Source organism: Schistocerca cancellata, chromosome 1 (genome assembly GCF_023864275.1).
Source record: "Schistocerca cancellata isolate TAMUIC-IGC-003103 chromosome 1, iqSchCanc2.1, whole genome shotgun sequence".
NCBI lineage: Eukaryota > Metazoa > Arthropoda > Insecta > Orthoptera > Acrididae > Schistocerca > Schistocerca cancellata.
This window is the reverse complement of record NC_064626.1, coordinates 258,738,298-258,754,233: the sequence shown is the minus strand read 5'-3', so window position 1 is coordinate 258,754,233 and position 15,936 is coordinate 258,738,298.

Here is a 15,936-nt window from a genome sequence, read left to right as displayed (position 1 = left end):
TAACATTCAGAAGAAGGGCATTAGGTGCCTGAAACTGGTTAAGGAAATAAAATTTCTTTTGTGGAACTGGTTGATGATTATTTCAGTAACTGTAAATACAATTACTGAAGAAATATAAAATACTAAAACTGATACAAGTTTTCGCTTTATTGTAACTTTGTACGTTGTAACCGAGCAACGGATACTATCCCGTCATGCTGCAATGCATGCCATGCCCACCTGCCTGATTTAAGAGTGCCGTGTGCCGTGTTTCGACCTCTGTGTGTGATCTTCGCTTAGTGGCTGTTAAGTCTAACTAGCCTCAAAACTATTGGCAATCATCATTCGATAGAGACATAGCAAAGTTTTTCTTTGTGCTTATGTGAAAACTGATTTATTGTCTGCATTCCGTCAGCTTCAGGCGCGCTAGTTCAATGCTTCTATCTTCCGTCCCATTGAAGGATATGTACTCGGTATAAGGCGTATGAGGATGCAATCGATCTGAACATGCTACACTGTGAAGGGTAGGACTAATGGCACACTGGTGACAGCTGCGTGTAAAATGCTAGCAACTGCTGAGTACTTGGTTTACTACACCCAGAGTGAGGCGCCCATGTGACAAAAATTTGGAAACAGAAAGCTCTCAGTATTCCTGTCTAGAATAGTGTGTTACCGTGAATCTTTACAATACTCACCTCTCAGTGCAGTTGCAACGATTAAATATCCACTGCAAAACGTTCAAAAAATTGTGTATTAGGTTATCATTGATTTGGTAGGGATTACGTGCACAAGTTATTGTAATTTGAGTTCTGTCACTGCTTACTGACTTTGGGTTTAAGAAGTTTTTCTGTACACAACAATGTGCAAGACTGGAGGTCGAAAGTAACTTTCACTCGATGTATCACTGTCAAGCAACATAGTTCGATGAAATTTGGACCATGCATAGAAAGAACTCGAACAGTGTAGCACACAAGGTAACTGAAAGAAATATGCATGGGACGAACAGAAATGGTAATTACACTGTTTATGTACATATGTACAACTAATCGAAATTTTACCCTTATTGTAACCATAGTTTTTTCAAGTAGGATGCCAATAAAGTTATATTCCTTTTACTATCAGCTTTTATGGATTCATAAATTCGTAAATTCTGAAAGTTTTCCTCGTATTAACGGGTAAGCTCTATTAATATATTTTATGTGTTAGCCTAGATTTGTCTGTTTTCATTTTCCTTGTGTATATTTTATCTATTTTCATGTATTATGCGACTTTTCCAAATTTCTTAGTTGTCATGTACGGACTGTTCACTACCCTGCAAGTATTGTAAAACTGCATCATCGTCTAAGGTGACAGGCACGTCTTGATTGTTGTTGACAGAGGCTAGCTCCTTGTAAATTGGATGCATTTGCACACGTCTGATAAATTCTTTTAGTGTCTGTGGAGCATTTGTTTCTAATTCTTCCGTATCTATGTTAAGCTAGACTGCCGTAGTTTATTATTTTCTGTAAAGAGCGGAACTAATCTCGAATCAAATGAAATTATTTTCGTTTTTGGGGCGGTTTTTAGCGACAGTTTCCAAGTCCAGATGCTCGCTATGAGCCTTTGCAATTTGCCAATTTTACGTGAGGGGTAAATCTGTCTGGTTATCCAGAACAGTTTACCTGATTCGGCTCGCTTGCTAGTGTCGTGATTGATCAAAGCGTAGCACGATTTTAAGTCTGTAATCAGGTTTGTATCGGGTTGCGGGGGACGATGGACCCGTTGCGCACTGTAATAGTAATGGCTGATTCGGCAACAGCTCATTTATCTAGCGAGCTACGTAAGAGCTCCATCCAATTTACTGAAGCACCCATGTGTTAAAATTTCACTCTGAAGTCTCAAAACGTTTCTGCTGAGATACGAGTTCCTGAAGCGTGGAAGTGTAAACCTTCCTTATACACAGTCCGTCTCAGAGAAAATGTGACTGATTTTATACTTGTGTAAACTCTGTCATTTGCGATCTGATGCAGGAATTAAATAGCGTGCTGTTTCGACTACCAGCCGTTTTAAGAGGAACAGCGCTGGCATTACAGACTGCTCGCAGTAAACAAAATTGTAACAGTATGTTTTGACCCTCCGTCGTGAAAAGAGAACTGGAGCAACGTGCGAACATAAAGGTTTGCTTCAAATTGGGTAACAGTGCCACAGAAAATTTGCTTTTGTAGTAGTGAAGGAAAAGTCATAAAATCGTTTTTAAGCGGTGTACAAGAGAGAGCATTGAAGACGATCGACGTCCAGGGAAGACAGCGACAATTCGAGTCGAAGAAAATGTTCTGAAGGTGTCAGAAAGTTGTTCATCTACCAGTTCAATTGCGGAGCTCACTGGAAATCTAAATCAACTGCCCATCGCATTTTGAGTGAAAATTTGGGCAAAAGGAAGATCTGTTGTCGCTTAGCGCCCCACTGACTCGCGGACGACCAGCTTGAAACACTGCAGAGACAAGAAACAATCGGCCGTTGGGGCACCTGGACTTCTTGTCTTGCATCGTAACAGGTGATGAAACATGGTTTTTAGTACAAGCAGCTTACAAAGCGCCAAAGCTCGAAATGCAAAGGTCCAGAATATCGGAAACCGAAAAAAGTGCGAATGCAGGAATGTCGTGTCAAGACACTGCTCAGAGTTTTCTTTGATTCCAAAGGAATTATCCATAAAGTATTCACTCCAGAAGGTCAAATGGAGAGTGCACATTATTACTTGATTGTCCTAATTGTTTTATGGTTGAGGATTGTTCATGTGAAACCCGAATACCGCAAGCAAGGAACATGGTGTATATTGCATGATAATGCTCTGGCGCAGAAAAGCAAGATCGTACGGCATCTCTTGACTCAAGAAGGTATCATTGCGCTTAACCACTCCCATTATTCGCCGGATTTCGCTACGTCCGACTCCTGGGTACTTTCCAAAATGAAAATGGCTATGAAAGAACGGTGTTTCGGCACGATTTTCGATGTCCACAAGGGTTACGAAAAGGGTGCTGAAGGCAATTCCATTTGTTATCTGTCAGAATTGTTATGAACAATTTATTTTTCCAACGCTTATAGTCATGTATTGACTTACATCGAGGCCATTTTGAATAAAAACGTCATGTACACCACAGACAATCAACGTCTTATATTTTATTTCACGCCAGTCGCCTTTCTGTGGGACGGACTGTGTATTTACAATGTGATTCTTAAAGCATAGTGGCACCCACGAGAAAAACTCGTGATTACTTCCATACTAGAGATTTTTATGTAATCTTATGCCTATGTAAATTATTTTTTGCGTTATAACAATGCTGCGATTTAAATTCAGTGAAAACCTTTCAGTAGTTTAAACACGTTGCTTGAAGTTCTCGTTCCGGTTCACTCAACAGTTTCCTCTCAATTTCACGTATAGAGTTCTCAACGGATCGATAACAGCTATTAGCCAAGTTTACAAAAATGAGGAAGAATTCAAGGTAGATAGAAATTACTCTTGAAAACTGTAAAGCATTTTGGTAAAATTATTAACTATATATTTTATTTGTGCTGTCTTATTTTCTTGAAATTTCTTTTATGTAAAATGAAGGGGGAGATGGGAAAGGACAGGTTCAAATGGTTCAAATGGCTCTGAGCACTATGGGACTTAACATCTGAGGTCATCAGTCCCCTAAACTTAGAACTACTTAAACCTAACTAACCTAAGGACATCACTCACATCCATGCCCGAGGCAGGATTCGAACCTGCGATCGTAGCGGTACGTGGTTCCAGACTGAAGCGCCTAGAACCGCTCGGCCATTTCGGCCGGCGGAAAGGAAAGGGAAGGGATTGCTGATGGCAGCTGCATGGGGACATTACATGGAATCAGCGGCTACAAGTGAAAATGTGAGCCAGACTGGGGTTCCGGATGTGTTCCAAAGAACAGATACCACTCATTCATACAAATATTTTCTTTTATCATAAACCGACAAGCCGACTTTTGTTTACCCTGTGACTGACACCAAGCATTTTCGAAATAGTTCCGCAGCTGCGATTACTGAGGGCTGGCTATTGCCCACAGTAATTAAACCTTGCTGTAAGGGAGTCTCCTTGCATTTTTTAATGCGCCTGAGGAGAATTACGTGTAGCAGTTGTATACAGATTTGCCATTCGTCGACTATAGCACTGGAACAACAAAGAGTAGACATTGAATTATCGCATCCCTTATAACAATACCACTGTTCTTGCTGAGCATTTTTCATGTCGCGAACGACGAGTCTTCTCAAAGGTTGGTTGGCTGTCTTTACAATGGGATTCAGCAATGCACTTAAAGTGTCTTCCACCTAATCACAAACGGTTTTCTTCTTCCAGCCACCTGTCTCTGGATTTAAATCTTTCTTCAGAAAGTTTTGCTAGAGTTTCAGTAATAATAGTCAGATGGACATTGATAGATGGTTCACGTATAGACTTCGTGAATAACATGAGATATTGTTAAACATAGTCTAGTGTTTGACAAAGCAGGTTTCTTAAAGAATTTCATATTTCTTCGAGCAGACTCATTTGCACTCAGTACCACGTCGCACTTGTCTATTGCTCCAACCAGCTGACTACTGTCATTCACGCGTTGGATTTCAATTTACCAAATCTGTTACGGTGCTTTGTTTTTCTCACTGGTGTCATTTCATTTGTGCGGCATGCAGACAAAATGCATACGTCTCTGTTGCAGCGCTCACTTCAGTGCTATCAGCAAGCTCGAGCTAATTTCAATTCGTCATTCATCAAATAACATCGTTTTTCTGTACACGTAAACGGTATCTCTCACATTTTTTGACTTCTGTCAGTGTACAGGGTGCGCATAACAAAACTGCCTAATGGGACAATTATATGAGAGACGCAGAAATGATCCTTTTTAATGAACGGAAGGACTGTCCATTACAGAAAATTTTGGAAACTAATTTAAAAGCACCAATGTTGCTAGCCACATATGTGCACATACGCAGCTCGTGCATATTCTGTCTCGAGTACTTCGTTGTGTCATTACGTTTGAGTATGAGAGAAGGAGACGAGTTCAGTGACAACGTGTATGCTACAGGGAATGGTGACCACGAAGAAAACAGCGCCTGTTCATTTTCAGAGGACTATGCAAAATGTAGTTCGTGGAAAACGTGTGTAGTATTGTTTGTGCAAGAATCTAAGACTGGAAGTGTTTTGGTAAAATCACGATCGAAATCTACAAGGTAAACGACAATGGAAAAACGGGCAAAATTGATTCTGTAGATAATAAAGACAAGGGACGGACTTGCATCAGTTTTATTGTGTTTTCCAGGAATAATGTGCGTTTTCTTCCCAAATAAGTATTTACAAGTGTTTTAAGTACACTGCCAGATTTTTCTAAACAACCTTCACTAGCCATTATAAGGGTCGCTGCTCCCGTGTAAACTAACAAATGCTGTTTCACAATTACATCAAACAAATGTTATTCTGCAACTCCATTGTTTCGTCTAAATTTACTGCTTAGAAGCCAGACTCCCTTTGAACAGGGAAAGGCTTTTGTCAATTCATTCACTTTGAAATGGAGTGAGAGACGATCTGTTCAGTACTCACCAACAGACCTTATTCTGTACCTTTTCACTCCTGGAAGGGAAGTGAAGGAAGCATGGAGAACGATCTTATGGCTCTCGAGGTTCTGTACGAATGGGATCGACAAAAGCCAAGGCATCATCAAGCGAAGAAAACAATAAACTGATTTCATTCTAACACTATTCATAAATATTTTGGGCGATTTGGCTGCGTTCAAATTTCGACGTATACCTATGTCACAAGCACTTAGCTGTTTGAGCTACGCTGCCCCGGAAGGGTCAGAACCCAAACAATTTCTTCAGTATCGCTGTGACGTAGGCAGGCTTTGTGACTCCGGCAGCCTTGTGTGCGGTCGTCAGAAGTTGTCAAGGTCTGGATGCTGATGAACTGCCTCTTATTAATATATTTGATGTCAGTTTAACTGAAGTATAGCCTGGATTATGCCGTGGCAGAACCGTTGTTAACTGGCTCCATTGTTAAGTACTTTAGGGGCAATTTAATGACTATACTGTTATGAAAATTAGACAACGTAATCTGATTTAAGTCTGTGAACAGAGAAAGTGTTAGTTATCAATTTTGAGTGTATCCTCGGGATAAGCTCGGAATAAGCTGCAACAAAATGAATTCCGGATTACTATTTTCCTATGTGCAATAATTTAGCCTAATGAAGTCCTTAATGTAAAACTATAATTTGTCGAACTAATAGCTAAGTTTTATTTTCCCTCTGACCAGTGTATCGATTCATCTCAACAGCAACATTTACATAAAATTTCAGACAGTGTAATTCGTATGGGCTAATCCATGTATGTCAATAGAGACCGCTGTTAGTAAAAACAATAAGCCTGGCATTGTACTGACAGAGTACATGAAATTTATTAACATTTATGAATATGAATGATCTCCATCTGTGTTATGCAAAGAAGCCAATGAAAATTTGTGCCAGACCCTAAGTTTCTTATGTCGTAGTTTGTACGTCACACCAATACTCGTACACCTCATTAATGTTATTACCATAAAGGGGAAATATTTTCTTTTTGAGTCACTGGTCCGGTATTGGCCGATAAATACGATATTTCAGTGCCTTTGTCATGAAGTACGGTGCCATGTTCTTTCAGACATGGACGGTTCTCCGAAAGAATACTGCATCGTACTTCTTTATAACACAGGCATTGCAGTTTCGTACTAACGAAGTTGTCAATAAGATGAGAAAGCTTCCTATCAAAACATAAGAATTTTACACATACTTTAATGCTACGAGTGGTACCCATAGTTCCCGCCATAGTGATAAGACAATTAGTAGCGCTGGAATCACATTCCACCACCTCTCTTATGGTGGTCTGTTTCTGCGTAAGATGACAATCCTGAGAGGAAACAATTTCCTTCAACACAAACTGGATGACTGGCATCGCAAAATTATTTAATGGAGCTGTTACTGGCAGATGTGACTTAAGACAAAGACTAAGGCGATCAGGTTGATGCATTTTCGTCTCCAACAAGTTCACTGATCGAAGCAACAATCTATGCCAGAATTGTGTTTTCACACTGTATTTATCTTATTGTATTCGACAATTACGCTTTATATTTGTTACAAGAGACGTGAATTTTTTCTTCATTTGTGCAATTAATTAATTAAATACAGACGTTGTGTGACTGAAAGAAAGCGACACAGCGAATACACAATCTCATAAAAGGTTACTGGCGTAAGTTATAACCATCTGGTTATCACGCTTTATGGGGGCGGAGCTGATGACAGGACAATATTGCTCAGCTTTGTATCAGTTAGGATGTTCAGGAAGCTGGCACAACTGGGTTACAGGGGTCTGGCACATAGAGCACCTGCGGATTTATGCTAAGCTGTACCAATGGAACACATCTCTTTTAAAAAGGATAAAAGGAAGAGTGTCGAATAGAAGCGACAGATTTAACGGTACAAGCACGGTACGAGCTGTGCCTGTGGTGCATTGCTAGTCCATGAGAGCTTCTTCCACCCCACTTTTCGAACCTTTCTTGTATTTATCTCATTCTCTTCGATTCCAATATCAGACATCATTTGTCAACAGGACATACTATACAACGAACCTGTGTAATGTTATTTCAGTTTCTCCCGGCGTATTTCTTGTATTTATCTCATTCTCTTCGATTCCAATATCAGACATCATTTGTCAACAGGACATACTATACAACGAACCTCTATGTAATGTTATTTCAGTTTCTCCCGGCGTATTTCTTGCTCGAACAGTCCACGGGTGTACTGCCAGTCCATAGTGTCCAACGGTCACAATATTTCGGAGATCAGACACGCCGCCATCGTCAGGTGCGCTGACGAACTGAGCTCCTGAGGGGAGGGGATTTATACGGCCGCCCGCCCTTAGGAGCTGAGTTCGTCAGCGCACCTGACGATGCCGACCAGTCTGATGGCCGAAATATCGTGCCGTTGGACACTACGGACCGGCAGTACACCCGCGGACTGTCCGAACAAGCCTCTGTAATGTAAGCTTGTGGGTTCCTTCGCTAGATGAAGGTTATTACGATATTAGAGATTATATCAAGCTGAGGCAATAGATGAGCAGTAAATAATTGTAAAATACCACAATGTAGATTTTGGGGTATAATCACTGTTTTGCAAAGTGTAAAATTATTATGTTGTGTGGCTGCTGTATGTTTGGCTTAACTTACCTTTTGGAATTGATGCAGTCCTCCAGAAGTGAACTACAAGATCTGAAATTAGTTGGGCTGGGTCGTCGCCTGAAATGACTATGAATACTAACATCGCTTATTTATTATGAATTCTTTCCAATAACTGCTGTCATTTTACGACAAAATTCCTTACAAATGGGCTCCTGATTTCTAAATCTTATGACAATGCATAACTAACCACATCACAGCAGTAAGTCGGACCCCATCTGTTTGTTTTTTTTTTTTTTCCAAGGAAACCAACTCCCATCTAACTACAGACAGTAGAGACGCAAATATCCACTCCAAAGAGATGATAAATTACAGATTAGTGTAGTTCCAGTATTTTCTGTGTTTTTGACAACATCGATAAATTCTGATTTCACGAAATACTAGTTTGCTACATACATACGTGTCATAGATGTGGGTGCACGTATGTATGAATGTATGTATTTATGTATGGTCTGTATCGCTCCCTAAACCACTGGATTTATTTCAGGAAAATCGATACATGTGTGACTTATCACTGTATGGGTACGAATTACCTACTCTCAAAACATGTTTCTGGAAAAAATTGGTTATTGAGATATAGGTCATACTGTCTTGTGGCAGACACGTACTAAAGTAGGAAGTGCTGAAACTGATTATCACTCACTACTACTGCTATCAGCCCTGTTTTCCATCTAGTCACGAAAGCGTGCGACCACACCTGGCTACCATCGGATTATGATGCACAGCTTCTCTAACGCGTGCATGCCGTTGGCGGCCGTTCAATACGTAAATACCTTCAAAAGACCTCATAACCAGAAATATAAATGATTTGGATGGAGTGAATGGGGACGCCATGCTACTAAACCACGTCATCAAATCCATTGCTCATTAAACGTCATAGGATATGGGATGGTGACTCGGTGTTCATAAGTGAGACGGCAAATATAACTTTTTCCTGTGGGTAATTTTTCGCTCAAAAATTAATGACAAACAGGAGAAGTGTATGGTCGTAAGAGTCCACAACGCTAAGTTCCTTACTGCATGTTGGTACTAAATGGAACCCGATTCCTTGTTTCCATGATCCCTTTTCGATTTGCGTGTGCTCACATGTGCTTCTTGTGGTAATTCATTATGCTGCCTCACCAGTAAATAAAATTCATTCTGTGAACTGCAGTTTTTCAGCTCTCCATCACAAACTCTACTAGCAAAACTGTAATCCTGTGGTGTGCTTCCATACGACGTAAGTAACATGTATAAAGAGGCTGCTTGTGCAGAACTGACCACACAGTATCTAGGTTTCTGGATCCAGTACTTCTAATTCTTCGCACCCTTTCTGCAGGATTTCTGCTCACCGCATCACTAGCTCCTCCACATCTGCCTCCCTAGCGACACGTGGTCTACCACGATCTCCTGCCCTTGTTGCAGTCCCGCGTCTGCAAATAGCAGTTATAATTTTCTGAGATCCTTTTTTTCAGTTTACAGACAGTGTTGCGGATGTTGTTCGGAGTAAATGACATTTCACTATCTCAAAACTGTAATTCAGGAACGTCTGATTTAGTATCACAGTCAGATGAAGATATATACGAATAACCAGAAATAAATAATAAATGTCAGGAGCAACACTACCTTCACCACTGAAAATTGACAATTCTCGTCATATGTAAAGTGGCCCACATCCCAACAACCATTGGTTTCCCTTCATTTATGTGTATAGACCGTTTTCTAGTTGTCATCAGCTCTATATAATGGCAGAAATGAGACACATCTCTAAAACAACCCGAGCAGTATTGCCGTGGCTATATGAGGACAGCCATATTGTAGCCAGATTTTGCCCCTCCCTCACAATGTAAAGAGTGATGGGAAAAAGTGGGGAAATTCAGACTAATCCATTTATGCTGGAACCGCGCGACCGCTACGGTAGCAGGTTAGAATCCTGCCTCGGGCATGGATGTGTGTGATGTCCTTAGATAGGTTTAAGTAGTTCTAAGTTCTAGGGGACTGATGACCTGCGAAGTTAAGTCCCATAGTGCTCGGAGCCATTTGAACCATGTGTGCTACAAGTTTTCCTCCACCCATCCAAATCATCGTTGAAGCAGACCACTTGTACAAAGTGTATAATGGTGAGACGTTCATTAAATCCTAGGTGGGGTATAGCCGTTTTGGTGTGAAATTCAGATATGCAAAACGAGTATCAAAGGTGACAAACCTGGAGTCTTGATGACGTCACAATACAATATGGCGACCTGGAGGTATGAGGAAAGTCACTATGATGGCACAGTCAAAGAAGGTGGTCCAAAATGGCGAGTTACAGATATGATGACAGTCTCTGTGGTATCACAATCCAAGATAGCGATTAGACATGGCAACCTGAAGATGCGATGACAGTCTACATGATTGGCAGGTCACTTAAATCGAAGATGGTGAAACTGATTATAAGAAGACAGTTTGCACGGGGATCAAACTTCATTACTCCTCGGTTGACAATCTTATCCTAAGTGTAAATACGCAGGAAAATCAAATGGCATCTGTTTCTTCCTTAACCTTGAAAACATATGAGATTGCATGTTAAAACGTTCTCACCCCACCCCTCTGTAGCCACAGTTTAAAAAAATTCCTCCACACCAGTTGCAAGCCAACTTGTCCGGTTTGAATAATTTACACCTTAAGTTTGGAGATGGTTTACCCTAGGCTTAAAACTATGTGCTGTGTAATAGGAATAGCGTAGGAACAATGCGACTTTATCTAAACAAAAGTGTGGTAGGGTTTCCTCGGTACACATCACAAAGTTTCTGAGCATCCGAATAGGTAACCTCCGAATGCATGAAGTCCAGCCATCACCTATACATCGCACTCATGCCACTGCAGCAGACTATCCAGCATGAAATGAAAACAATACTTGTAGGTGATATTTCAATGCAAAACTTTTAATTTAATGTAAATGCATCCTATCGTTTAGAAAGGAAACTTACAATGCAGATAAATATAGCCATTGTAAAACTGAACACTTTTAATGAAATGTAAATGCATATTTTCGATGTGTGCAATACAGACGGATACGTCTGCCTACTGTAAATGTAATACGTTTCAGGAAGTGCAATTGGTTTTATCTCACAGAAAAGCCATATGGTATGTATACGTTTGCATGTCTGTGTGTGTGTGTGTGTGTGTGTGTGTGTGTGTGTGTGTGTGTGTGAGTTGTTGTGTCTAGCATATCACGGGGACACAGAAAGCAGTGCAATCAATATCTTAATGCAGAAATGGAGCGACTTATCTGACATCCAAAAGGGTGTGATCATCGAGTTTGCAACCCATTACTACGCTACTGTGGTTAAAGCATGCCATGCATGGCGAAATGACGCTATTCAAAAATGGCACCGAGGCAACTGTTGTGCATCATGGGCCATAGATAACAGGGATGAACAATGTTTGTGGAAATGTGAATGGGAGAATAATTAAATTCTTGAGTAACTGAATACACAGATGAACCCAGGGCCTACCAACAGCGTTTCCAGAATCATCATTCATGGAATGCAGCTGCATATTGGTCTCCACAGCAGCCACTTAGTTCATGACTCTTTGCTGCCTGCTGTTCATCTGCGCTGAAGGCTGAAATTTGCACGCCAACACCGCATCTTGATGTCCACTGAGTGACAGCAGGTGGCCTTTTCAGATAAAAGATAGCTGTTAGCATGTTTGATGTGAAACGTCTGAAAGAACGCGCCCTGTAACAATTTTCATAAGGTTCCAGATCAGGGAAGAGAGCGTTATGGTTAGCGATTGCTTCAGTGGCATTACACGGATGATTTCGTCATTCTAAAAGGCGAAATAGATCAACACAATTATGCAACTGTCCTCGGGGATCATGTCCACCCCTATATGCAGTTTGTTTTTCCTTGGCACAGCGGAATCTACCAGCAGGACAATGCAACGTGTCACACAGACAATATATATATTATATATGGCAAGATGTATGAGACAGGCGAAATACCCTCAGACTTTAAGAAGAATATAATAATTCCAATCCCAAAGAAAGCAGGTGTTGACAGATGTGATAGTTACCGAACTATCAGTTTAATAAGTCACAGTTGCAAAATACTAACGCGAATTCTTTACAGACGAATGGAAAAACTGGTAGAAGCCGACCTCGGGGAGGATCAGTTTGGATTCCGTAGAAATGTTGGAACACGTGAGGCAATACTGACCTTACGACTTATCTTGGAAGAAAGATTAAGAAAAGGCAAACCTACGTTTCTAGCATTTGTAGACTTAGAGAGAGCTTTTGACAATGTTGACTGGAATACTCTCTTTCAAATTCTGAAGGTGTCAGGGGTAAAATACAGGGAGCGAAAGGCTATTTACAATTTGTACAGAAACCAGATGGCAGTTATAAGAGTCGAGGGGCATGAAAGGGAAGCAGTGGTTGGGAAAGGAGTGAGACAGGGTTGTAGCCTCTCCCCGATGTTATTCAATCTGTATATTGAGCAAGCAGTAAAGGAAACAAAAGAAAAATGCGGAGTAGGTATTAAAATTCATGGAGAAGAAGTAAAAACTTTGAGGTTCGCCGATGACATTGTAATTCTGTCAGAGACAGCAAAGGACTTGGAAGAGCAGTTGAACGGAATGGACAGTGTCTTGAAAGGAGGATATAAGATGAACATCAACAAAAGCAAAACGAGGATAATGGAATGTAGTCAAATTAAGTCGGGTGATGCTGAGGGAATTAGATTAGGAAATGAGACACTTAAAGTAGTAAAGGAGTTTTGCTATTTAGGGAGTAAAATAACCGATGATGGTCGAAGTAGAGAGGATATAAAATGTAGACTGGCAATGGCAAGGAAAGCGTTTCTCAAGAAGAGAAATTTGTTAACATCGAATATAGATTTAGGTGTCAGGAAGTCGTTTCTGAAAGTATTTGTATGGAGTGTAGCCATGTATGGAAGTGAGACATGGACGATAACTAGTTTGGACAAGAAGAGAATAGAAGCTTTCGAAATGTGGTGCTACAGAAGAATGCTGAAGATAAGGTGGGTAGATCACGTAACTAATGAGGAGGTATTGAATAGGATTGGGGAGAAGAGAAGTTTGTGGCACAACTTGACCAGAAGAAGGGATCGGTTGGTAGGACATGTTCTGAGGCATCGAGGGATCACAAATTTAGCATTGGAGGTCAGCGTGGAGGGTAAAAATCGTAGAGGGAGACCAAGAGATCAATACACTAAGCAGGTTCAGAAGGATGTAGGTTGCAGTAGGTACTGGGAGATGAAGAAGCTTGCACAGGATAGAGTGGCATGGAGAGCTGCATCAAACCAGTCTCAGGACTGAAGACCACAACAACAACAACAACATATATATATGCAGGGTGTTACAAAAAGGTACGGCCAAACTTTCAGGAAACATTCCTCACACACGAATAAAGAAAAGATGTTATTGGACATGTGTCCAGAAACGCTTAATTTCCATGTTCTTCCACCTACGGTCAATGGAGCACGTTATCATGGTTTCATACGGGATATTCTACCTGTGCTGCTAGAACATGTGCCTTTACAAGTACGACACAACATGTGGTTCATGCACGATTGAGCTCCTGCACATTTCAGTCGAAGTGTTCGTACAATTCTCAACAACGGATACGGTGACCGATGGATTGGTAGAGGCGGATCCATGGCCTCCAAGCTCTCCTGACCTCAACCCTCTAGACTTTCATTTATGGGGGCATTTGAAAGCTCTTGTCTACGCAACCCCGGTACCAAATGTAGAGACTCTTCGTGCTCGTATTGTGGACGGCTGTGATACAATATGCCATTCTCCAGGGGTGCATAAGCGCATCAGAGATTCCATGCGACAGAGGGTGGATGCATATATCCTCGCTAACGGAGGACATTTTGAACATTTCCTGTAACAAAGTGTTTGAAGTCACGCTGGTACATTCTGTGGCTTGTGTTTCCATTCCATGATTAATTTGATTTGAAGAGAAGCAATAAAATGAGCTCTAACATGGAAAGTAAGCGTTTCTGGACACATGTCCACATAACATATTTTCTTTCTTTGTGTGTGAGGAATGTTTCCTGAAAGTTTGGCCGTACCTTTTTCTAACACCCTATATATATATGTATTGGTGTGATCTGAAACCAGATCTCTTGCACTTATCTTTTTCTTTTCTTCATAATGGTTTAACGTTTCAGATTTTATCTTTTTATGCAGAATATATGTTGGAGCAATTCAATTCATGCACCATATACTTCAGACAAATGTGGTTCTACACAAGTTGGAGTTATTCATACACTCTACACAAAAAGCACAAAGACATCTGTATGAAATATTTACAAAATAATACCAAGTACAGAATCAACTATATATACAGTCCTTGTCCCACTGATACATGTTTTATGCAGTTATACTTTTCTCTCAGCTGGAACAGCTGCAACATAGTTTACAATTTTGTATCACAGCATAAAAAAACTGATGGACTTATATGATTTTTGAATACGTTTTACACTTGATGCCACTACTCTTGACAAGAGTAATTCAGAGTTCCTTGATGTGACATAACATTAAATTAAATGTGGTCTTTTTTTATATGGCCAGGAGCAATGAAACCTAATCTAATGTATAGACAATATATGCAGCGCTTATAAAATGCATGAATATATAGTACACCCTTGCACACTTGGTGTGCAAACAATATAACGAACATATGCAGTGTGAAAAGAAAAGTGACTTTAGTACACAGTATGCCATTTCTCAAATATTCGCACATTCACTCTTATGTACACTCATTTCCATATGTACACCTATATACATACCATGATACGTGGGTCACATCACTCTGCATGCACATATGCATTTTACATATGTATACCATGCATAATATATGCAGACACTCCATCACACAAGTGAATAGTTCACATATGGTAGGGTTCCGATTCTATCTAACAAATGTTAAGTTTATCATCATTTCATGAAAGACCAATTCTCAGCTGTGATACAGTATGCATCTCATGTCTTCGAAATTAAATACCGACTTGGTGCGTCATTTTTCCCCTACCCCTCTGTTCCACTCGCGGATCGCACGAGGGAAAAACGACTGTCTGAACGCCTCAGTACGAGCTCTAATTTCCTTAATCTTTGAGTGGTAATCATTGCACGATTTGAAAGTTGGTGGTAATAATATAGGCTCTACACCCTCGGCGAAGATGGGATTTCGGAATTTAGTGAGCAGCCCCTTCCGTTTAGTGCGTAGTCTATCTGCAAGTGCATCCCACTTCAAACTTTAAATAAGATTTGTAACGCTCTTGCGATGGCTAAATGTACCAGTCACAAATCCTGCTGCTCTTCTTTGGACCTTCTCAATCTCTTGAATGAGACCCAACTGGTAAGAGTCCCATAGAGACGAACAATACTCTAAGACTGGAGGAACTAACGTGTTGTAAGCAATTTCCTTTGTTGAAGGACTGCATCGCTTCAGGATCCTACCAATAAACCGCAATCTAGAGTTCGCCTTGACCGTTACTTGTGTAATGTGATCATTCCATTTGAGATCATTTCGAACAGTCACACCCAGATGCTTGACGGATGTTACCGATTCCAAAGACTGGGCATTTATTTTGTACTCTAACATTAATGGGGATGTTCGCCTTGTTATACGCAGTAGGTTACACTTCATAATATTGAGAGATAACTGCCAGTCATGACACCACGCATTTATTTTCTGCAAATCCTCATTGATTTGTTCA